The 24,730-nt window shown below is 33.2% G+C and overlaps 1 non-coding gene across 1 annotated transcript; it reads left to right on the top strand.

Moving 5' to 3' along the window:
• Window positions 1-4,889: 4,889 nt before the first annotated feature.
• Window positions 4,890-4,973, top strand: TRNAL-CAG (transfer RNA leucine (anticodon CAG)). The gene has a single exon. It is a non-coding gene; the product is annotated as a tRNA-Leu (tRNA).
• The last annotated feature ends 19,757 nt before the right edge of the window (window positions 4,974-24,730 follow it).

Here is a 24,730-nt window from a genome sequence, read left to right as displayed (position 1 = left end):
GGGATCTCAAAAGGTAGCGTCATTTCTATTTTACATGACAAATTGGGCATGAAAAAAATTTCTGCAAGATGGGTGCCGCGTTTGCTCACAGTCGACAATAAACGCAATAGGGTGGTGGCCTCTAAAGCCCTGTTGTCGCTCATGCAACGCAATCCGGATGAATTTTTTCGTCGCTTTGTGACTGTAGATGAAACATGGATACACCACTATACTCCCGAGACGAAAGAACAGTCAAAGCAGTGGATTGCGAAAGGCGAACCATGTCCAAAGAAGGCGAAAACCGTAAAATCAGCTGGTAAGGTTATGGCTACTGTATTTTGGGATGCACGTGGAATTATTTTCGTTGACTATTTGGAAAAAGGAAAAACAATAACAGGGGATTATTATGCATCTTTATTGGACCAGCTAAAAAACAAAATTGAAGAAAAACGGCCTCATTTAAACAGGAAAAAAATCCTCTTTCATCAGGACAATGCCCGTGTTCACACATGTTTACGATCAATGGCTAAAATTGAAGAATTGAAGTTCGAATTGGTCGACCACCCACCGTATTCGCCAGATTTAGCCCCCCCCCAGTGACTTTTTCCTTTTCCCAAACTTAAAAAAATGGCTAAGTGGACAACGTTTTTTTTCAAATGAAGAAGTCATCGATCGGACAAATGCTTATTTTGAGGACCTTCCGAAAACTTATTTTTCTGACGGTTTAAAAAAAATTGAGAAACGTCTAACCAAGTGTATTGAGCTCCAAGGAGATTATGTTGAGAAATAAAAAAAAATACAAAAATAAAAACTGTTTTAATGCTTTTTTCTAAGGAATTATTGACCCACCCTCGTATTAATATGTATTTATAGTTATTGCATTTATAAAATGCAGTTGTCATATTTTTGTCATCGTTTAACAATTATAAAATAATTTACCTAATTTACCTAATGAGAATTTTTAAATATGGTATTATTTTCAATAAAAATGATCTTAACTAAGGACAGTGTTTCTGCATAGTGTTTTCTGCTAAGGAAATTTTAGTTATGACAAATGTTTCTGCATTCCGCTCTAAGAAAAAATACCGTGATTTTATATCGTTGAAATATATCTACATTCAATTCTTTTAGTTAAAAAAAAGCGGTTCAGGTATCCGAGGCATCTGCGATCGAGATGGCGTCTGTTGGAATTTAGTCGAACTTTGGTTCTTACCATACCGTGCGAAATATGAAATTAAAAATCCTACTCTCCAAAAGTACAAACACAATACTACACCGCCGCACACGCATTGACAATGTAAATATGTGTTGGAAAATGTAAGTAGGTATGTATACTGTAGGTGTTTTACTATTACTTCCATTTTGCTTTTATATTAAGGTTGAGTACTGAGTATAAGATAGCAATCTTTAAAATGACCCTCACGATACGCTTGCATTTTCAGCAAAAACAAAAAAAAATCATGGCAGTTAAGTTGTAGGTACTTAAAAAAAGACTTAAGGAAGATAAATAACATTCGCAGTACAATTTATTCCCGGGTCGCCCTGTTATCATAAATCATACGAAAGCATTTTTCGCCAGCGTTGTAATATACGTGTCTTGGAAAACTTTATCTTCATAATAATGTATTAACTGGCTGTGCCATGGTGACATGGTAATATTTTATCTCAGCAAGGGAAGGTCAATGTAATATGCCAAAAATAATACGGTAACAGTATGGAAAGAGATTTCAATTATTTCGTCTCTATCGAAGTTTTTTTTTATTATCTATGTGCTTTACCTACAATTAAAACCAGTGGAACACAACAATTAATTGAATTATAAGAAAAGGCGAATTTCTTCGATAATAAAAGTCCTAAGTGTTGAAAATAATTACAAGATAAAAAGAACTTTTTATATACTGCAACGTTTTTAAATTTTCTGTTGAATCATATAAACTTCACTTGACTAGTTTAAACGATCAAAAAAATTTGTACTTGATAGAAATACTGCAATATGAAATGTCATTTCATATTGATTTCCATAGTAACGCACGTATATATTATTTAATAATTTAGTGTCTAGGACCCCCTAGCAACCAATAATGGTATCGAAATAACTTTTCATACAAAATAGAATTAACTAAAAATGAATTCAATTCTACTTAAAGGCGGTTAAAAGTATTTAAAAAATGCATTGGCATCATGTTCTGGTATATTCTAAAAGTTTCAAATGTTTAGCTTGTCGGGAAGTTAGTTAAAATTCGATTGCAAGATTTGTACCGGACAAACAACCACTGGACAAATAAGAATACGACCTAAGAAAAACGTTGTAAAATAGTTTTATTTACAACTGAGATGCCAAATTACATTTATTATTATAATACTTACAATCTCGTATTAAAAATGTTTGTTTAAATTGTGTAGCTACATGATATATCGTCAAGATAATACGCAATTTTATAGATAACCGTGAAATAATGTCTGTTAACCAAAATATATGATTCATAAAAATATGCCAACAAACTATGTAATGCATCAGTTCAAACATTCTAACAAAGATTGTACTTACCTCATATTCCAGGATACATCGTTTCGGTGAACAAATTAACATTAAAAATATATTATGTATTTATTTATTTAAGAGAACAAAATATTGTGGATAAAACAAATCTAGATTCAAGACGTTCACAATTATATTGCATTATTATATAAATTGTACGAAAGATGTGATACAAAATAATGGACGTTGTAATTTTTTTTCTCCGACACAGAAATTATTATTGTTCATGGGTAAATAAATGCCCTTGGCCTGGACTATTCTTAATACTATACAATTAATTCTATCGACTGACAGTAGATAGTTATTTGATGGAATTTTAAATTCAATAATTATAATTGATTTATGTTTTATATGTACTTTTACAAAGCGACCAGTCTGAAAAATACCCCTTTTTATAATTGAATAAGTGAAGAGCAAAAAGGCATCACTAAGCTTACACACATATGCGCATAAACATAATGATTTTGAAAGGGTTTTAGATTTGTACATTATAAATGTTATAATTTTAACATTTCAAAGAGCTGTGCATTTAAAAATGGAAAGAATCCCTTCTGCTTCTTATCTACTCAATTTATGCTATATGAACTGGGTGACCCATTCAATGATGTGCGACAATAGTCTGAATAAACCAATGTAATACTTAGACTTAGATATATATCCTTTTCACATTCCAGTATGTCATCATCATCAGCCTGAATCTATTCACTGCTGGATGAAGGCCTCTCCAAGCTGATTCCACTTATCTCGGTCCTGTGCGTTGCGCTGCCACGTACTTCCGCAGAACTTAACCAGCGGCCTCTAGGTCTACCTTGCGGACGTTTTGTACCTCTTGGGTTCCACTGGATGACTAGATTTATCCAGCGATTGTTCCTTCTTCGAGCTATGTGTCTAGCCCATTTCAATGTGTAGGTACTTATATTATGTATTTCTCTATCTAATTTTTCAGTAAATATTTAAGTTTAAATGCTAATGTTAACAACACTGTTTTCAGTTATTTTGTAAATCTGTCATCGAGTATTCAGTAAGCAATTAAAATTATAAATAAAGTTTATTGGAACTACGCACTAGACTTGGTGAATTCTTTGCTTCACTGGGATTACTGTAAAATCATTACTGTATACCTATTCCGTTATAATAATGTAGAAACCTTGTATGGAGAAATAAATAAAACTAAACACATACTGGATTAAAAATGCTGTGTAAAAAAAATCCTGCAGAGATTTTCCAAACACAGCTAAAAGCTCAAACCATAACTCGTGGTAATTTTCACACTAGCTCCGCTGGCGCAATTAATTCTGGTGAAGGCTAGCCATCATCATCAGCGCCGTAAAGTGTTGTGTTTCGGGAACTCCCCCTTGCAGATTTATGCTGCCCAGTGGTGTGATTTGTTCCTGGGCGGCCTGGCTCGCCATTTAGGCGATATACTCCTATCTGAGAAAGGTGAACAGGAATTAACCTCCAAAGCTTCGGATGTAATGCCTATTCCGCCTAGTTGGGTAAAATTTCGTTCACACACGAACATGAACACTTATATATATCTTGTCTACTAATAAATATATATTTTTTTAAATTATTATTAAGTACCTACTAATAAACCTCGAGATATAATTCTTGTAAAAAATACTGCTGGGACTAACCTAACCTAACCTAACCAATTATGCATAAATCGGTTTCTAGTATTATAATCTTACTATCTAAACTCAATTTGAATTCGAGGGAATTTAGCTGGAATACACATGCTGTCCTGCTCTGATATTTTACCCATGAAACGACCAGTTTGGTATAGAAACACCTGTATCTAATATCAACATTGGTCAGTACGGTGTAACATTTTACAAGATGTTTCCATACGCCAAGTATAAATAAATACAATGTTAGTTACTTCAAAAGACATGGATATTAGGTATGTCAGATTTAGCTTTTACAGCAATAGGGACTAAGGGTGTATGATTAATAAAAGTAATGATTTTTTATGTATTACTTATATTTAAATGATTTATTAACCAATTTTTCAGTGTTAAAATAAGTATTACGAGAGTTTCTTGCAATGGAAGATTGGAACTTAATTATATGAAAAATGATTGAATCGACATTTTTGTTTAGATTTTTTGTATTATTTTTTTATAAAGCGCTTGAATCGAATCAATTCCCCATTATTTATCAAGAATACAGAAGTAACAAGGACATTTTAAATAAAAAAAAATACTTTGTGTAGGAATGAATTCAAATAAGTATATACTTAAAATATATAATTTAAAATATATAAATTTATAATAGATAATTTTATTGTACATTGACATTATTTACTGAAACTATTATCTCTTGGATTTCCAAATTACTAATAATTTACTATAATATCCAAATACCCATCGTCAGGATGGCCGAGCGGTCTAAGGCGCTGCGTTCAGGTCGCAGTCCACTTCTGTGGGCGTGGGTTCGAATCCCACTTCTGACAATATTTTTTTTCCATTTTGATACTGAAATAAACTTTTAAAGTATGAAATAATTAATATTAATGATATACGTATGAAGTATCTAATGATGTTACTAACATTTCAAATTTCCCGAAGAACGCTGGACACTGATAGATAGGCTGTTATAATGTCTGGGATACACTTCTATAACGCTCATCCGTCTGTAGATCATCATTATTTTTGGTACCAACACTAGGATACCAATCCCCGAATGAAGCACTATGAACGGTTGCACAACGGAAGGGCAAGCCTACTTCAACGAAGTATATTAAAACTTAGCCGGTAGTATCGACTGCAGTATGGAATTGAAGTACACATGCTTTGGCGATAGAGGCGCTAGCAACAACGGATATTCCGTGTTGTAATATTGTTATATTCTGCATTTCTCCAATATACTTCGTTGAAATAGGCTTGCGCTTCCGTTGCGCAACCGTTCATAGTGCTTCATTCAGGGATTGGTATCCAAGGATAATCAAAGTTACACACAGTAAATTAATATATTAAAAAAAACACAGTCGACCTCTTGAGATCACTACGTCGTTGGTAACTAAATGGTTTATTTAGGCAGTAGTTAATAGGTATGATAAACAAAGATCTTACAATATAATATGATGTTGAAGAGGTCTCGACTTATATATAAGTGGTTTTCAAACTTTTCTTTAGCAGCGCCGGTCTTGTCTAAAACTTCCTAGCAACACGGAACATCATTTTACTTAGACCTTGAAATGTGTAGGTTCTTCTCCATATTCAATATGAGTTACTGCTACATGTTACAGTAGGTATAGATAAAGAAAAAAAAATATTATGGTAATAACTAATTTTCACTAAATTTGGACTTTTTTGAAATGAACATCTCGTATATAGATTATACAGTGAGAGAAAGCATAAGATATGACAAACTGGTGCAATAATCTATCATCTATTATTGTGATCGTGCATCAGACTGTTATAATGTAGTCTTAAGATTGTCTTGAATTATTAAAACTTTCAAAATGGCTCCGGCGCCCCTGGTTATTGGTCACAGTTTGAGTACCACTGAGATAAATGAAAGTATCACAGACATTACTACAAATACACAATCTTAACATTAAAGTGGGCACGTTTCGATGAATAGTTCAAATAAATTTGACAAAATATGTAAAAATCACCTTTATTGCAATGTTGCAACTACATACTGTATGTATAAACATCTGGTGGGATAGCTGAAAAACCTTTAAAAAACTCAATAATGATCAAATTTATAGAAATGAACGCTGTTTCGCAAATTGAGTTGAGTCACAAAATATGCTCTGGTGACTTTTCTACTTAATTTTCATTTTATACATACGCAAAAACATATAATTATTTTATTATCTCATATTTACTGACCCAAATTTGCAAGAAAATGTAAATGTAATTTATAAAATAGAAGGTTTTAAAAATGTCCAGAGCGGATTTGCGACTCGCCGACTCAATTGATTCTTACCATGATGTAAATTGAGTTTTTTAATCAAATTCATATGTGTGTGTCTGATTACGAACTCGGACAGGCTCAGTGTATATGGGCATGGTCACAAGGAACTTGTTTTTCATATAGGTACTTCCAGCATTTAATACTTCAGTGACTGTAGAGATGTGAAAAAAATCATTCAGGAGTAGCAAATTTCACTGTACACACACAATGGCCCCTTCTTTTTCAGCTAATTTGTGAAGTAGAGTTTAAAAGCCGCAGTAAAAGTCAGCCCGAGGAAGATTAACATCGCCGTTAGTACCGCGATGGATATCACGCGGGTATTACACTGCGCAAAACTTAACAAAACATATTTGTAGTACCTATTGAAAACACATAATTACTATATCTTTATTATAAACATCTTAACAAAACTTTCAAAACAAGAGTTGAAGCTTTTGAGATGTGGCTGTATAGACGCATCCTCAAAATTCCTTTTACTGACCGGGTGACAAAAATGTTGAAGTTCTCAATCGAATTGGGAAAGGACAGAGAAGTACTGCATAGTATTAAAACCAGATAACTACAGTATCTCGACCACATTATGAGAGAACAAAAGCACAGCACTTGTCATCCAAGTAATGATCAACGGTAAGTATAGCAGTGGACGACGTCGCATTTCGTGGCTTAAGAACCTCCATGATCGGTCCGCAGCTCCATCAAACTTTTCCGGGTAGCAGAAAATAAAACTAAGATCGCCTTGATAGTAGCCGACCTCCGTTAGAGGATGGCATGATAAGAAGAACAACATGGATGGAGTGTATTTGTAACTCAAGCTTTCATTAACCAGGTGAGTGTTTTTATCCGTTATCTTATCGTTCCACTCCGCATTCTTCTCAATAATTTATTTCTAATAATTACGTTATCTCAAATATTTAAAACTGACAGATATAATGACTAACGCAGTTAGAGTCTAGGGTGTATGACGAATTCTATTAAGAATCCTATTAGTATTTATCAAAATCAGTAATGTGTACTAAAGCATATCATTCATTACAGTTTTGTTGGTTTATGAAAGTAATAGAATTGTATCGTAGATCAACTGTTAAACAAAAATAATACAATCGGTCTAATTAGACCAGCATAATAGATTTGTCAACTGACGCCGATCGTCATAAGAAATTGCCAATCTTAAATACCTAGCAAAAATTCTGAGCAATTCAGCTACAAAATCGATCGAATTTTTGCTTGATTTGATTAGTTCGTAACCAATTCATAAAGTAAATTATAAATTATTATAAGTATGTAGATAAACAGTATATATATATATATATATTGTTCACCTTGGTGGCAATATTAAACAGTTTTTCCTCTCATGTTCTTATAATAAAAGCCAATGAAAACGTTTGGAGAATTAACAAGTTGCTAATTGTATTTATCAGCGTATTTTTTTTCCATAATAGTATTAGTGTCTGTTGAAGCTATATTGCATACACGTCAATTTAACACTATGTGTAACAATGACAGAACGCGCCTCATACGACCTCACGTTGGCTTAGATATTTTGGAAGGTTCTTAGTAATCTTTGACCTAACGGTCACAGATAGTGCGCGACATATTATAGGAATTATTCTACGTATTTCAGTCACTCAATTAAACTATTCACGATGACATTTCACGATCGGAAGCGATCGGGCCCAATGCTCATGGCGAATCGTTGGATCGGCGAGACTGTTCATGTAATTTGCGCACAAGAGTAGTCAATTATTGGGTATTTTTTGCACACTTAATGTAGATATATAATTTACCATGATCTTTAGACGTTATTCATTCAATTATTAAAGATGTGGGGAAGCGACGTTTGAAAGATAGGAAATCACATTGGTTTAGAAAACGGACGAATAATGAAGATTCGTTAAAGATAAATTAATACATATTTTTAGGAATACCGTTGGTATATCTATCGCAGCATTTCCACAGCCGTCCACAAAGCGCCATACCACTATAGCAGAAAGAGAGAAAACTGCAAACAGCTCGGTCCACAATTAGCGTTCAAGATTGATGGGGCAATCTGCACCTCCCTTGTACCCTCTCGTGTCCCTCCTCGCCATAGTTCCTTCCCTAAGATAGCCTCGGCGTCCCTCCTAATAGTTATTTATGCGTGCAAAAAAAGCTCGGGTCGTAGAGAGCTTTTGCCTAGCTTACGTCTGACGTCTGAAACTATTAGCTCGATGGACAAACAAAGTTATCGATACAGACACACATATTGAATTCTATGCATATTTAAAACCTTTAACTATGTTTTATTCAGTAATATACTATAGTTTTTGAGTGCTTTTGAGAGTGAGGTATCGCAAAAAATAATATAAGAAACAATGTCATTGGTATATAATTCAATGGCGAAGGGTGTTGGTAGGCTGTTAAGATCCGAAATAAATAGTGCATACTAAACTTTGTCATTCAAACGCGTTTGTTTTCATTGAATTCAGACTACAGTCGTGCAGTAGGTACGAGTATCTGATGGTGTTTAATAGTTTTAAAAATTCAATTAAACACTGCCCAATCCAAGCCATAGTAGATAATAGTGAAAAAAATTTCATTAAAAACACAAGTACTTACATAATTTTAGATATTTTATAGATAGCAGAATATTTTTATCGATTATGGTTTAGTTTAGGCAAAGCTTAATGAATTTTAACAAACTAACCAACACTCAGTTCTGTAATAATATTTCTTAATTCATCGAAAACAAATAAGTATGACTGAAAAAGTGTACCTACCCTACTTTTGTCGGATCACCCATAGCATACCTAAATTATTATGGTTTGGTTTGCAGGGTTTAATTGAATTTTAAAAATTAACCAGCACTATCTGCAAATTGCATTTTTAGTTTAGTGAAAACAAATAAGTATGACTGACAAAGTTTAGTATGCACTATTTATGTCGAATCTTAACAGCCTACCTCCACTCCTTGCCACTGATATGTAGTCTCACCTCTTAGCTTAGATGTCACTTTAGAATGGATATATCGGGATTTACTTATAGAGCAGTGGGTGATAAATAATAAGATAGATTTTATGATTTATACGGTCAGGGTTTCGGAAATTAAATTTATTTATTTTAATCCATATTTAATTGCATAAGGTTGGCTAGGAGGATGTTTACATTATATCTCCTAACTTAAATAACTAAAAATTTTAAGACCATTTCACTATCACACAGACGAAAGAGGCAAAGCGGAGACAGATCATTCAAATTGTCCGGTTATGTAGCGTCATCTCTGCGAACTCTTCATATTTTAGAAAAATTATCAGGTTACAATATGTAAATTGTACGTAAAACATTTCACCGTGGCACAGTTCGCTGTGAGCTTTCTATCGGAAAGAGATGGCCGTATACTATACGGTCTCCAATTTTATTAGATTCAATATGAACATTAATTCAATTTTCATGGCTGATTTTGGCAAAATTCATGAATTCAAGAATGAAAACCAAACCTAACCTAATAAATAATCCAGTATATCGACTATTTTCAAAATTTGTTTGCTGCTGGTTTCCTGTAAAGTGTAAATTGACAAGAACCGTGTTTTATTTAGACATGAATTTTATGTCAGTACTATTTAATACCTATACGGCCATATTTCCGATACAACATTTCACGGTTAAGTGTGCCACGGCGAACTGCATACGTACAAATTTCCGGACACGAAATTATCGAGCGTTTGATCGTAAAGTTTTCTAATTCCAGCGCTGGCATAGAATAATTATAATGAAATATATTGGGTCGGTGCTATGGTTTATGAAACGTTGGTTTGGAGAGAGTGATATGAAATGAAGATATAATTTGAAAATTTTTATTAATAGATTTGTAACATCATAAAATATTTATGTACCCAATCAATTTTAATAAAGAAATTTGACAAAAATGACTCTGCCACCTACGCGTTTTTAATGTCAATAGCTTACTGCTAATACACCAATTGACTTTATTATTATGAATGTAGTTTATTCAAGTTTCATTTCAGCTATTCAATATAAATGCTGGTGCTTGGAAATTTACATAAAGTAATAATAAATTTTGAGATGAATGATAGATTTACAGAATCCAAATTGGATTCGTATGTAAATTTATAGACGTCAACTTAACACACATATAACAAATTGCTTTTATGTTAACAGCTGACCAGGTGTTTATAATGTTGATGTGTGTGCGTCGCGCCTATAGAAAAGTAGTACAAAACAGTTTTGAAACATTTTTAATCGATGTACCTATACCAAATTCCTGGGAGAGTTAATCCTGTTGATTTGAAATGAAAAACCATTATGATTTTATTCTATAAACGAAATATAAATTTAAAAAGCGACAAGCGGAATCGATCTACCCACTTTTGGGTAACAGGCGCGCACACATTCGATTGCACTATTACAGCCATCGGGTGACCGACAAAATAACATCTCACGAAAAAACTCTGTTCTATCTGTCATATTAATTATATAGGTAACATTATAACACATTACGTTGATTAGCTGAAACCATTTCACATTGTAGGGACTTTTTTTATTAAACTCTGAGGCTTACTTGCTAGACCTACGATAGTAACGACACGCATTAGTATTACCTACAAGTCGATAAGAAGGTAAATAATGAGCTATCATTATTTAGATTAAAAATAACTTAACATCACAAAATAGTATTACATACTACCTACGTATGTGTCTAGCAAAATAATAGGTGAACAGCGGATTGAATTTTTTTCGTTTGCTGTTTACAAACAATGAAAGCTATCAACGCAGTGTATCTCTATTATAGTAATTATATGTATTTTTAGTTTAACCATTTTCGATCCCAAGAAGATCATAATATTATGGGTATCCACAGAGTGGAGGATTTATTAACAGATTTTTGTTGTTTTGCGAAAAATTGATGTTAGCCAAGTGTTCAACCTATTAGGTCCATACTCTACATTGAAACACACATTGAAAAAAACATGTGCATTTTCCAGTCCAGGGATACGAACTAGGGACCTACGACAATATAATCTGACGCGGCCACCGTTCAGTCATTTATTATTTATTTATAAGTAAATATAATAAGTAATATTCTTTCGTCGCGGAAAAGCATGATATTTAAATAAATAACAAACATTACTAATAGTTATTTTAAGTATGTATGTAGTTACTTTTTTTATTATTTTAGTATTTTTCCACATTTATATTTTACTTTTAGGTATCCCTATGAATTATGGTAACGTATTATCCTTTGTATTGAAATATTTTATAATTGATAAGTATCCTATTCTTTTAAGTATTTGTGGATTTATATTTTTATAATACATAATATTTATAATGTTGAGATTAGTAGGTACCTACTATCTAGTCAGAGTGGTTTATATAATACTGTAAGTAAAATGATTTAAAAAGACAACAATGTCATTTTTACACATCTTATTTATTTTATTTATTTAAGAAAACAAAACATTGTGGACATAACAAATCAAACTTCAGGACGTTTACAACATAAGATTTACATTTTAAGAAATATTACTCTCACAAATGTAAGGAGAAAAAAATATGAGAACAACATAAACAATTTTATACAATAAAATATACCTAAGTAGTTTCGAAAAGAAAATGCAAAGTTTATTATTGAAAATGTCTATGTCTTTAGGGAAAGCATTTACAATCTTGCATCCCTCGTGAATGGTACCTGATAGGCTAATAATATACTCGTATTATGATAAAATATTATTCTTAATTTTTGTTAAGTATTATAATATGGGTATTTATGTTACCGACAAAGAAGAACAGACAAACAAATTATACTTACCTAAATTTCTCTTCATTATTCCATACTTTCAACATTTTTTTTTTGCAGAGAAATGTTTATTTTCTAAGGTAAGGTAAGTATACAAAAAAATAATAGATTAAATAAACAATTTCTTTTATTCAACTAATAAGACACAAGTTTTGAGAATGTAACATGTTATAAAATATAGAACATACATAGTTTGAAAACATTTCATGCATATACCCACTAGAAACAAATACGACACTCGGCGGGACTTGAACCTGTTACCGCTGGATTCGAATCAGTGTGCTTTTCAAATGAAGCTACGGCCATCCTACTTAATTACGATGGTTTTAACTGGGACATGTACTCTGGATGCAGCCAAAGAGTGCGATACATCGTACCGTTGTGCTATATAACGATCTACGCGCTGCAGGTCTGCATGGCGGGAGACACGAGGGTTGGCGATGCTGTTATGCTGAAAGAAAAAGAAGAAGATACATACAAATATTATATAATAATGGTAATTGATAATTATTATTGTGTGTACTTATAATATGATGGTTAAAATCAATAATGACATGAAATAGTTTTTTTATTTTAATTCTACGGGTACACAATATACGAGTGGCATACGATTTTTTGATTGATTTACCATATAAAAAGTGAAAAATGTAGTTATTTTGATATTTATAATAGAATTACAAAATATACCGATTTGGTCCAAAGGTTTCCAACACCTATCAGCATCACTCATTTTTATTTGCGACTGTCTAAAAAAAATAAATGATTTATCTTTTCCGCACTAAAGTAGGTTTGAATCAAATTAGCATTTTATCGTCATACTTCAAGAATATTTAGTCAATAAATTTAATGCCATGTAGACATTTAATCAAAACCTTTGGAACTCGTGCTCACGGAAGATAACGTATGGCTTATTAAATAATTACAAGATAAAAAGAACTTTTTATAAACAACGTTTTTAAATTTTCTGTTGAATTATTATGCTCAATATGCTCAAACTTGTACTTGATTATGAAGTAAATAACAAAACAAATAAACAAACAAATATAGAATACTGAAATGTCATTTTGATTTTCATAGTAACGCACGTATATATTAATAACTTAGTTGCTAGGACCACCCCCTTAGCAATCAATAATAGTGGATTGGATTACGGATTTCTTCCGAAATTACTTTTCATACAAAACAACTGAAAATGAATTCAATTCCACTCAACGATGGCTAAAAGTATTAAAATAATATATTGGCATCGTGTTCTGATATATTCTAAAAGTTTCAAATGTCTAGCTAGTCGGGAAGTTAGTTAAAAATCGATTGCAAGATTTGTACTGGATAAACAACTACCGGACAAACAAGAATACGAGTTAAGAAAAACGTGGCAATAATACAATAAGCAATAAACTGGTGAAATCCAACAATATAATAATTGTAGAATGCAGTGGCGAAGACTAGGCCATTATTTAAAGCCTTATTAATAAAAATAATTTTTATTCCATATTGACGTGAATACACTTTTGCCGAGAAAAATAATGTTTTTTCCGTATGGACTTTATATCACGTGACCTCGGGATGTCTGGAGCATTGCATACAAAACGATAGGTTATAATGATTAACCCTAAATCTTTGCGTTTAAAATATCAATACTAAATAATTAATAATTATATAGTTTAAATAAATAATTTCTATGGCATTCAATCACATTTAAATAAATACAGAACAATAGTGTGTTCTTTCCTCTGATCTTCACAGCCTACCGCGTTCCAAGAGTCACCCTTCGCTACTGGTCTAGGTTAGTATATTTAATTTATGAAATAAAATCTTTTAGAATTAAACTTATTACATACATTTTTTATAAGATAAGTTTTTATTAATTTAGGTTAGGATATCTGCGCTATGGAAAATTAGACTCTAATAATATATTATGAAAAATATAAATTCAATCACTTTTCAAAATTTCAAAGGTTCTCAATGAGTGTATGTACCTCCATCAAACACACCTGTACAGCACGCAAATTGAACACATGGAAATAATATTTATAAAGCTGCCAATAATGTGATGATTCTTTATTTAGCGAACAAAGGAGATCGCAATAAAAATTAGCATAACAGTCTGGCGCAAAATTATTAACATTTAGTAACAACGTAGGTAATTAAATGAAAATATTTGTGGTAATAGTTGGGGGATCATTGGCACATTGGCCGGGTCCTAGGTTCACAGTACCAAGGTTCAACACCCTGGGGCGCATGCTGTGACTGAACCTTTCAATTTTGTTTTTACTGTAAATGAACTTTCTTTGAAATTTCTGATATCGAAAATTGATAATAATAATGTTAAATTATATTGTTTGGCAGTTTTATGAAAGTAAACCCAAGGAGTTGACAGGTTTAAAGGCCCCTTGCGAACACTGCTGAGTGATTAATAATTACCACTGGGCATTAAGTGGTTAACATAAATAAATAGTTGTACGATGGTTTAAAAAAAAGATTTTCTATTCAATTAAAATCTTTGGTATTGTTCGGTTATGAGGAATACAGCGGAAAACACATTTTGAAAATACCCGATATACTGGATTATTTGTTAGTTTGGTTTAGTTTAGGTTAGTTATGGTTAGGTCAGGTTAGGTTAGGATAGGTTAAGTTAGGTTTGGTTAGGTTAACCTAACAAATAATCCAGTTTATCGGCTATTTTCGAAATGTGTTTGCCGCTGTATTCCTCGCTGTATGCCTGATAACCGAACAGTAACAAATGTTCTTCTGGTTGTAGATACCTACGTACAGTTGTATTAGGGACTGTATGTACATACTTAAGTGGCGAAGATTAAATTTAATTACTTATTATAATTGTGGTTCTTGTCTGTTGAGTGGAAGCCAGCGGCAGACACATTTTGAAAACAGCCGATTATTTACTGGATTATTTTTTGTTAGGTTAGGTTATCATTCTTGAATTATTCATGAATTTTGCCAAAATCGGCTTCGAAAATTGCCACTGTTCCCGCTTGGCTTCCATTTAACAGACTTGCACCATAATAATTGTTACATAATACCTACACGGCAATTGCCACGAAAAAGCGAAACTATTTATCCGTAAATAATGCAGTTACAACGTTTAACACTGTTAGTTATAATATTTAATATTTCTATAAATAAATAATAAAAAGTAGAAAAATTAGAATTGTTATACAAATATTAATTAAAATAAACCAACCGCATTCGGTCTATTATGATTTTTTAGTTAACTCGCATAAATAAGAAAACAATCTGACATACATTACTATAATACAACTATTGACTGTTTTTACTGGAGTTTTTATTATTATGTTCGTTTGCTATGGTCAAAACTCAGTCCAACAGACAGCCTCTAATATAATTAGCGAATGCTCAAAAAATATATGGTCTAATAATAAATAAATCAACATTGATGTAAGTATTTATTAAATGTGTCAATGTTTATCAATCAGGTACAGTTAGAAGATCCGTATCAACATCATTATTATCAGCCGAGGTCGATCCATTGCTAAATGTAAGCCTCTTCTAGCTTCTTTCACTCTTTTTGGTCCTTAGTTTTTCTTGAGACCTCTATCACATCGCGTAGGTACTATTGTCTCCCTCCTTATCTATTGATTTTTTTTCTGTTATTTTCATATCATTTTTGGATTTCTCTTAAGTTAAAGGTTGAATTTTAATTTCCATACGTGAGAACTTGTAGCACACTTTACAGCTTTACACTTAAGAACAGTGACGTCCCGTGGGTGTAGGCAGATTAAGCGTCACTTGGGGCGGCAGTTACCCAAAGGGCGGCGAATCGAGGAGAATCATTAGGTAGATATACATAGAAAGATAAAGAAAGATATACATATTAATTCAGTACTATAAATGTTTTAAAAGGACTTTATTTTTTTGTCGGGCTCGCGATGTCCAGTTTACTGCCGTTGTCCTTGGAAGTCAGGATCTTGGTGAACAGCAATGATAGATATATAGATACCTACCTAATTTAAAATTTATCCAAAAACGTTTGCCAGTCACTCGCGAGTTTTGGAAGTTGTCAGGTGTATTTTTAAATGAACCTATCTGAAACCGTAGACTCGCAATATTATCTATTAAAGCAGAGATGACATTTAAATTAGATTAAGTGGTATACCTATATCTTGTTAGTAATGTATCCATACAATACATTCCTTAGATATTTGAGTCACGAAAGGATTATAAAAAGTACTGTATAAAAAAATATGGCGGCGTTTTGGCACTGCCTAGGGGCGGCATTTTGTCTAGGGACGTCACTGCTTCAGAAACAATGGGAGATCATTTTATTTATCACCATAAGATCCACATAAGATTAAAAACTTCACGTACTTATTATATTTTTACTATTCCATAATTTTAATTCAACGTTAAATCAGACACTCAGTCGAAAACTTGTGGTAACAACTGCTAGGTCAAATCACGGGTTTGATTCTTGCTGAATAAATTCACATAGGACCTTTTAACTACAATAAAAAAAATATTTATTAAATTTGTGAGTAGGTAATATTGTAGATAAAAAGCAACAAATTGCTGCCTGCTTCTTCTATTTTGCGTCATTTTTACTTATGCGGAATAAACTTCATAAAAAGGAGCTTAAAATGCAGTTGGTTGTTTGTGAAACGTAATACGAGCTTAAAGCTCTTACGCCCCTCTTTTTAAAGTATAATAATGTTGCTAATAACAAATTTTCAGACGATGTGAATAGGAAATATGATCTCGCGCAAACAAATAAGATGAGTGCAATTCTATTGACATTTATTTTTTGCTTTTGTATACAATAATGTAATACTACAACGCTGCTGTCATGTGAGTTGCGTGGTCTGAATATACGGATGTCAAATTTCATTTAAAATGATTTGCACTTTCAAATATATTATATGAAAAACTATGACACCCAGCAATATTTGAACCTGTGCCCTCCCCTCCCCCCGGTATTCGCGTCCATGTATCCTATCTAATTGCGACGAATTTAACTAGGTAATACTATTTTTTAGAATACTCTCTGAAGCAATTTCTAAATTGTGTTACTTATTGGCAATCGGCAGTTTCCCCTATCTGACTATAGTCTGCCATGGTTTTACTATGGCAACCTGCGATGTATATACTAAGCCCAGTTCATGGACAATAATTATTACCAACGGGTTACAATCAGTGCTATATTTTAAATCTTGGATTTTCAGTCAGTTTTGTAACTTTATAGTTATTGCATATATATTATATAATAATGGGCGACCTAAATGCAAAAATATGACAACCCAGACAAGACGAATACTTAGTTACGAAATCAAACGAGTATGGAGAAAGAAACCAGAGAGGCCAGAGATTAACACTTTGGAGGACGCCTTCACCCGAAGAGGGGTTCTTGCAAACCAAACAAACTAATGACATAGCATTCATTATTTAATTTATAAACATTATCTAATAGTATTTTATACAAAAATAAAAAATCGTTATATATGTATGTATATACAAAAATATAAAAAAATAATAATAATTAATATTATATAAACTAGAAAATAAGTAGATAATATAATCATATATAGATATATATACATAATAGATATATTCATTAGATATAGTCATTTAACTGTCATTTACTTTTGTTTGTAAGAAATAAAAAGCCTTTTTTATTTTTTTGTTTTAATTTTATTATGGTTATTGCATTGTTAAGGAACAGATGCAAAGAAAAATCTATTGATTATATCACATTTATTTTGCTAGGTGGTAAAAAATTCCGATTGATATGAAAGAAAATTGTCATTGGTAAATTTAAATATAAAACACATCTACTTTGTCATCGTTCTGTTATACAACTTCCCAAGTTTCCGAGTATGTTAAACCTACCAAACTTTGCAAATTTATAAGGGTTAATAAACAATAGCCATGTAAAATAATGATGCAGTACCTACAGAATATTCTAACTTGATAAACACAATTAGTGTAAAGGCATCAGACGGTCATTCGACTACGAACCTACGCCGGATCTCACACACAAGACGTCAATAAACTAATTAAACTTTTATCACCAAAAATGTACAAAAAGGGATACGCACCTCGCGCCCTTGTCAATTATTTTTAAATCTTTGTAACACGTATATCTGTCCGCTGTATTATGTACTTGCATTTCTGTTAAATAAACTTTCGTGAAAGCTTATTGTTTCCCGATCATTTCCTCGCCATCTAATCTAAATACATCCTTGAAGGTAAATCACTTGACCTTCAATACGACGGTCTTTAAACGTAACAGCTGTGAATACTACTCAGGAGTTGCACAGAAGTCCAGTCTTTGGTAAGGATACGAAGGAAGGATAACACCATCAAACCACATCAGGTTCCTGTCAACCAAAGCTACCTATGGCACAATTTATATTTATATTCACACATTTTATACTTTAGTAATATGGGGTACCTAAGTATTCCAAAGATGGGGTTCACCGCAAAACGTATAATAAAGAAACACGGAACAAGCTGTCTTTACTTCATTCAAACTGTGTCAACGCTGTCAACAAGAGAATAATAAATTCATACATTATCGGATTTCTGAACCCCGAAAATATCACATAAATTTCAATACGCAACGTAAAATATTTATATATTTTGCATGTTTCACTAAATAAAACTTATGGACTGCCAAACGTATAAAATACCTGCGTAAATTCAGTTTTTGATTTTGCGTAAGGCGCATACTCGTAGGTACATAGTTCCATTCACCGCATTACCCTCCAATTTAAAGAACGAATCCCACTCCATCAATTTTTATTGATTTTATCAATACCTATTTCTAATATTGTACCTCGATCGTATTAAAATATTAAATTAAAGACTTTCAGAATGAGCACATAATATTGGTGAATATTTGCGTTCAATACAATATAAATTAAATATATATTTTTATTGTATTACTAAATGTAAAACTTCTCTTCTTCTTTCTCGGCGGGGCGGGATTTGGCCTCCTCTACAATTGTCCTCCACACGCTCCTTTCCCTGGCTGCTCCTCTCCAGTCTCCACCCCTCCCCATCTTTCTCCAGTCCTCTTCGATACAGTCAGCCCACCTCTTATTTGGTCTGCCCCTAGACCGTTTCCACTGTGGGATCCACTTGGTCATGATTTTTGGCGTCCTGTGTTCCTGTGTTTCCATTCTCTCAACGTGTCCAGCCCACCTTAGTCTTTCGGATCGACAGAATTTCACCACCGTTTCATGTTTTATTAACTCTTCTAACTCGTGGTTCATTTTTATCCTGTAACTTCCATTTTCCAATGTGGGCCTGAAAATTCTCCTGAGGATCTTTCTTTCGAATATGGTCAGTTTATGTTCTTCCCTTTGAATGAGGCACCATGTCTCACAGCCATAGGTAGCTACTGGTCGAATAACTGTTTTGTAGATAAGCAGTTTGCTATTCTTGCTTAGGATTTTCGAACTCAGTAGACCCTTACAGGCGTAGAAGCACTTATTAGCAGCTATGAGTCGTATGTTCACCTCTTCTGTTGTTTTATTGAGTGTGTTTGGGTTAGAGCACATGTACGTGAAGCTCTGAACCTCTTCCCATACCTGCTGCTCCACACAGATATTTCGAGGTGGACCCTGCTCTCGCGTGGATACCATGTATTTTGTTGCATTTACACTTGCAAAACTACATTATTGCATTTACACTACTTATATGTTTAAAATTAACCATGCATTTAATACATTGCTTTATAAATACGTAATTCGAAATCTATAAAAAACTTTAATTCGACACAAATTCAACTATATTCATGGTATTTTTTTGTGTAAATGAAATTTTATTTAAAACTTGTAGTTCTCTACAGTGTACTAATAAAATAGTATTATTTGTTATTCATAGGTGCCACTGTTAATTTATAATACTTAATATGTATAAAAGATGAAAGTTATATGTATTCTTCAGCTGTTATATGCTTCAGCGAAGATTGTGCAAACGAAGCGTGCAGAACAAAACACAATTTGTCATAAAAATTCAACATGCGGCCATTTTATTTTATGTTTATTGTGCTATTAATAATAATAAAAATATATTCATTGACATATTTTCTTTTTCAAGTAAATGGGTAACGTTTTTTAGTCATCTTTACGCGATTTAAAAATTAATTCCCCCGTTGCCATCACAAAATGCTCACTCTTGTAGTATATGGACTGTATTAATTTGTATAAATAAGAAGGAAAATCCATAAATCCGAGTCCGTCACTCGACGTAGTCAACCGATTTTCCACTCGAGTCCAGTCTCTTAGTTCATTAATATAATCAATCCCTCGATCACATTGATCTCACTAGTACATCCGTACCCGCGATTATAACATCACGCTGTCATATTTATTATTGTATTTATTTATTCTTGTAACGACAAATAAACCCACTCCTCCAAACATCCGAGCAACCACGACCTATCTTCCCTAACTTAGGTATAGCCTTAAGGCTATACTTCAGTTGAGGCATGGTCTAAAAAGATCGTGGCTAGGCGATGCGCGGATTGTGCAAATGAAGCGTGCCGAACGAAATATAATTTGTCATAAAAATCCAACCATAAAAAGTCCATTTAATGTTATGTTTATTGTTATATTACTAATAATAATAGTATATTCATCGACATGTTTTCTTTTTTAAGTACCTACATACGTAAAGTTTTTTAGTCATCTTTACACGATTTAAGAATATTTTCAGCCGACGCCATGACAAAACAAATCAACGTGCGCACACTTCGACTATCGGTCTCCGATTGGCGACTAGTGAGAAATTTCGTCGCACCTGCTGTTGAAAATTATTTGCCGTTTCACAGAAGCTCTTAAGCCATTGATCGCCTGGAAAAATTAATATTAATTTATTCTGAATTTAGATAGATATGTAGGTACCCACTGTATTCCATAATACTAAGCAAAATTTAGTTTGTCTTATCATTTTATTCCACAATCAACAATGTCAATTTTTTTATTTACATTCATAATAAATAAGTACAAAAACCTTTAAAAAAAATATTTTTCTATAAGTATGTACTTAATACATAATATATGGCTGAATCTGATTAATTCATATTTTAATATTTATTTTTTTAAATTTAAAGGCATGATTTTTCTTTAAATTTAAATTATGTATGTGTCCGTGTTCGAATATATAATTAAATCATCCTAGATTGTATGTCCACGCGTTGATGCCATGTAACCTCTGTCATAAAAAAGACATCCTCTTTATTGAGCTGGAAATCCACTCGGTAAATTGATACGAGATCTGCTGGGAGCCAATCTGATACCCTTTTGTGTTTGTAAAGGTGTGCCGGTGTGCCAGTGTGGTGTGTCGGGCGGTGTGTTGTTGTACATAAAAGCACTCGAGTTTCTTTTGTCGTTACCGTTGCGAATAGGGAGACTTTTTGGGATGAGCTTTTGGTTCAGGCGATCCAAAACTGTAGCTCGTAGTAAAATTATAATTAAACATATTTAATAACTAATACTAGTAATACAGAAAATAAGAGTCAGCATAGTACACAACACCCACGATAACCAAGCAGCTTATGCGTCGGCCTATAATGCCGTGGGTCCACGGTTCGAATCCTGAGTCTGGCAAACAACGTTCCGTCTAATTTTTATATTGTGTGTGCGGATCATCAACGCATCTGTGCAGGGTTGGTGTCATCCGGGCGTGAAATTTACACCCCCCCCCCCCCCCGACAAACAAACACATACAATTTGAATACATACATACAAATGACAAAGTTTAAAATTTAAGTCAAATGTCGACGAATTCGAATGCATAATATTCGGGAATATTTGATGACAAAGTTTAAAATTTAAGTCAAATGTCGACGAATTCGAATGCATAATATTCGGGAATATTTGTGTATTTAGTTAAATACTTGATTATGAATATGTTGTACAGAAAGCGTAGAAGCTTTTATTTTTATAGCCAATAGTACATAATCGATTAACACTTTGACTAAATCGCAACCAGATTTTTTGCGCTCAGCGATCTTAATCTTATCCTTTCGTTATTCGGGTGTTTCCGTCCACCTCTTTTCAAATTTTTAAATAAAAAATTAAAACAGCATCCCGGTGTACTTTTTTATTTGTATGCCTTTAAGTTTAATTCTTTGTCTATTCAATCCATTTCTTTCCAGACGTGAATTGTTCTCCTTGCATATTTGCTGCGGAGCATACCTATAATACGTTTGGCACCACGCGTACACGCGCACACCTTAGAGGGAACATTGCAGTGGCAAATACACATTTTTTTTCAATTTGTGTTTGGAATATGGACCTAATGGGCTGAACAAGTGGCTAACATCCATTTCTTGTAAAATCAAAAAATCTTGTCACTAGGTATGTGAAGGGACATATTATTATGATCTTATTAGGATCGGACCAGGTCAAAAGAAAAAAAGAATAGACAATTAATTAATAGTCTGATTCGATTTGGCCCTCACCCCACCCTACCCTCGCCCCACCGCACTATTCTATAGCTGCAGTTTGCTAACGTTACATACTATTGATAAGTCATTTCCAAAGTTATAAAATATAAACCATTTGAAGCATCAATATGAAACAATAGTAATGTACTCTTATCGACAACATGTGCAAGTTTCATTCAGTACCTATTTTTTTTAATTATAACTTACAGATCAAGGAAACTGACAGACAGACAAAAACTAAAAAAAATATATTTTGTACTTAGATTCTTTAATGGAAATCGCCAAAGTTGATGAATAGCTAAATTTCTTTTTATTTATAATATTATTCTCTGTTAACACAATATTCAGAGAGGCAATCTATTCTGGTAGCTTTCTAAAACCCCTCATCCACACACCCACTAATTTTATCACTATCGACAGAGCTCCTGCACAACAAGTCCTAGATTCTTTTGGATAATAAGTCATGCTGGGATAGCCGGAAACAACGAAACGGCTGATGAATACGCTAAACAAGCCACAACAAACAAAATACCTTCAACTTACACACATTTTCCCTTAAGTTACGCAAAAAAGAATAGAGGTATGGAACACCAGATATACAACATCCGCCACAGGATCAATAACGCAGAAATGTATTCCAAACGTAATCCCTATTCCCTACCACCATTCTTGCCAGGAACATCAAAACATTACACGAATACTAACAGGCTACGGAGCACTGAAAGAATATCCAAAAAAATGAGGGACGATGACTGATATCCGTGTGACGGCTACACGTCTCAAACAGTATGGCATATCATCAACGACTGCCCAATATTAGAAAAGAAACAATCGACTCTCGGAGCTCTGTATGGACAACATAGTCCATTAAGAAAATAAAATAAGTAAATAAGTGGAGGAACATAATATTAATCTAAAACTGTAATCGAGCAATTTTTCAAATATAATAACCACAAATGCTCAATGTAATAAATTCTCTGAACCACCTTGTACGAAAGTGGGTATATAATAGTATAGATAAAGATTACTCAGGTTAGACTCGTAAGTGGGTAGTCTTTACATTTCACTCCCATAGCGTTCAATTTAAATGGATATATTTTTTTGTATGAGGAAACTTTTTTCAAAAAAAAAAACTTTTGAAAGGTTTTGAAACCACAGCCCCTCATACCAGATTGACACTATAGCAGAGCGCATTGAAAAGAGACCGCTTTGGTTGACGCTGTGTTGACGTGGGCACAAAACACGCAAACAACACAATGTACTTATAACAAAACGCCCGCCGACCCGGGGCCCGAATGTTAATTTCGTGTTTGATGATGTGTCATTCCTGCGGCAGGGAGAGGCGGAGGGCGACACATGATGCGAAAGGGCGGCGATCGCGACCGGATCCGCCGCGGGTCATGGGAGATTAATCTGCGAAATTGGGGGTATTAGGTTACCGGTTGTGTGAACAGAGATGGATTGTATGGATATTAATATGTACTATTTACCTTATCACTGTGCATACCTTTCTGTTCCCTTACTATACCCATAATGATAATATTACTATGTAGGATCTAATTTTGTAGATATCGGTGTTGAATTTATTTTACATTATGTACTCTCTCAGTAATCCGCCACCCAAAAACCGAGACAAGTGTAGAATTAGTGATAACGGCTTATAATGCATAAATACAAAATATTGTAAAAATTAAGACAGGTATTTCGTAAAAATAGTTTTTATTGAGAAATTTGTGCTAGTAACTTACGGTTTTTTATGATCAAAATCAATTATGTACTTTATAATACGTATTAATTATAAACTAAGTTTATTAACTACATACGTATATATCCTGTATGGCTGTGAGACATGGCATCTTACTAAGCTTCAAGAGTCTCGGCTTTTGAGTTTGAGAATCGATGTCTCCGCCGAATCTTAGGGGTACATTGGTACGACCGCGTTACAAACACCCGAGTTCGTGAGCAGACACAACAGCCTTCGGTGATTGAAGTTATCATGAAGAGACAATTTACGTGGTTGGGACTCGTATTCCGGATGCCGCCAAAGAGTGCGGCACTTCGT

The sequence above is a fragment of the Rhyacophila brunnea genome, unplaced genomic scaffold, assembly GCF_057557595.1.
Source record: "Rhyacophila brunnea isolate RB1 unplaced genomic scaffold, BYU_Rbru_1.0 scaffold_10, whole genome shotgun sequence".
Classification (NCBI taxonomy): domain Eukaryota; kingdom Metazoa; phylum Arthropoda; class Insecta; order Trichoptera; family Rhyacophilidae; genus Rhyacophila; species Rhyacophila brunnea.
The sequence above is the reverse complement of the archived record's forward strand: the minus strand, read 5'-3'. Positions and strand labels throughout refer to the sequence as shown.